Below are 2,463 nucleotides of genomic sequence, written 5' to 3' on the forward strand. Positions count from 1 at the left end.
GAAAATCTGTTTTCTGCCTGCTGTTGTCTTTGTTTCACATTCACCCTCATTTTTTCCCTTCCTTCCTTCCTTGCTCCTTACATCTTCTGTCACATCCTTTTCTACCCCTTTTTCCTTCCTTTCTATTTCCTTCACTCACCCCATCTCTCTGTAATTAATGGTGCTTAAACGCAGCTCCAGCTGTCGTGGCATTGGGACTAAATCACAACAATCATGAGTTATTATCAGCAGCGTGCTGACTGATTGTGCTAATGTCTGCGCTGATCGTATTAATGCTGGGGCTGATTGGAAAACATCCATCATAATATTCCTGGCAATGAAGAGGTAATAACTGGCATTATCCTGATAATGAAAACGACTGTTAGGCTGAAGATTAAAACTTAACAGTGATAACAAGGGACTTCATATTTGGGAGAGCAGGAGGAGAAATTGCTGCTCTGCTGCTCCCTCTCTGCTCCCTCTCTCTCATGATGTCCTTGCCTCTTCTCCTTTACCTTTCATCCCGTTTACTAATCACCAAGTAAATGCTTCATTTTGTTTGCTTCACATCATTTCTTTATCTCTTCTTCTCCATATTTACCATCTTGAGCTTTCTTTGTGAATGCTCCTCCTTTTTCCTCCACATTCTTCTTATCCCAGCCTTTTAGCAGAGATGCCACACAGTTTTTCTCCCTATTTTGTCCTTAATTTATTTATTTATTTTCTTTCCTCGTTAACCCTCCTAATTCCTCCTCTTCAGTCCTTCTATTTCTGTGTCCTTCTTATTTAACATCCCAACAGCTTATCCTCCCTTTTCCGGACTGTTTGTCCTTTCCCCCGTCTGCTCATTCTTCATCCTATTTGTAGAAATCCTCCCTCCTCCTTCCTCATTTTGCCTGCTTATTCTCTGACAATCCACCTGTTTTTCCCCCCTTCTTCTCTTTCCTCATCTTCTCTTGTCTGACAGCCCACCTGCTTTTCCTCCTCATCCTCCCAGACTCTCATTGTATGTGTGTGTGTCTGTGTATTTCTCTTTCTCGCTCTATATCCCCACCTCCATAGCAGTAAAGGAGCCCTGTCCATTTATGAGGGAGAGACTGATGGGGAGGTGTGGGAGGGAGTTTCAAGAGTTTTAATGAGTCGGTGCTCACACTTATGACAGGAGGGGTAAGTGATGGAAAATTAATCTGTTTTAGAGAGACAGGAAGTAAGTGTGTGTGTGCGGATGTGCATATGTGAGTTTTGGGGGGGATTTTGCGTGTGTGTCTCTGTGTCTGAGTGCTGTTTTCCTATGAGAATTCACTGGCTCACCGAGACATTTTTAACTTGTACAATCAATATGAGTGGGTGCGTGTATATGTAGTGTTTTGTGTGTGTTATTCTGATGAATGGCCAAGCTCTTAATGTTCTCAACCACTCTGTGGACTAACTAGACTATTTAATCACCCTCTCTCTCATCCCCCGCCTGCTCCTCTCTCTTTTTGCCTCTCTGCCAAAGCTCAGTGTACTGCTGAGGTAAGACAACACCTATTGTACAGTATGTTATTCATGTGCGTGTGTGTGTGTGTGTGGTGGGAGAGGTGGTGAGGGGCGGGAGAGAGGAGTTTGTGAGCATTAGTGCTGCATCAGTCAGTGTCCAGCCTGCTGGCTCGTACACCTGTCGGCTCGTTATGGAGAGCAGGAACAGGAACAGGCATGCGGAACATAAATCTAACACACACTCGCACGTACGGCACGCAAACACACCTTCACACATCCTTGTTATACTTGTGTTTGACTCAAACTCACTCTCTAACTTGCTTTAACTTCTCCTGTCACCGCTAATTGCCTGAGTTCCGCCATTACCTTAACTTTCACGCTTAATGGTGACACTTAAAAAACACTTTTCGTAATGCGGTTTGAGAAAGGGCTGGTCACAAATTAGTCTTTCACCTAGAATTTATAATGTAGTGAATATACTGTAGTGTGCATGCACACACACACACCTTGAAGAACAGACCTGTAAATTTACCTGTAATTGGAGGTGGGTGTTGGCTCCCGAGTCGATCAATTGGCATGTGGTTGAGCTTGAAAAGGTGTACGTGCATGCGTGCGACTATGGCAGTAATGAGCACTGAGCCATGGGATGCCCAAAGGCAAGGTTCCTTAACAGGGTCAGACTCAAGGACGTCTGGCACGGTTCCACACGCCCACCTACAGTACGCACACACATAAAACATACTGGACCAGCAGACTGCAAGCTGATCGAGCACCATTAAACAATGTGAGGAAACAACATGCTTTTTGTGCATTACACTCACCCATTGGCTTTTCTCTCGTTGTCTGTCTTCTCTCTCTCTTTTATGCTCACACACACACACGCACACACGGTGAAACACCCTCTATTCGTCCCCAAACGAACGGGAGATTCACGCTCCACTAGCAAAGACTCTCAAAGTGTAGGTTATTAATGAGAGCATGTCCTAACAACATTACAGAGCTACT

This window comes from Aulonocara stuartgranti (assembly GCF_965226115.1).
Source record: "Aulonocara stuartgranti genome assembly, chromosome: 19".
NCBI classification, from domain to species: domain Eukaryota; kingdom Metazoa; phylum Chordata; class Actinopteri; order Cichliformes; family Cichlidae; genus Aulonocara; species Aulonocara stuartgranti.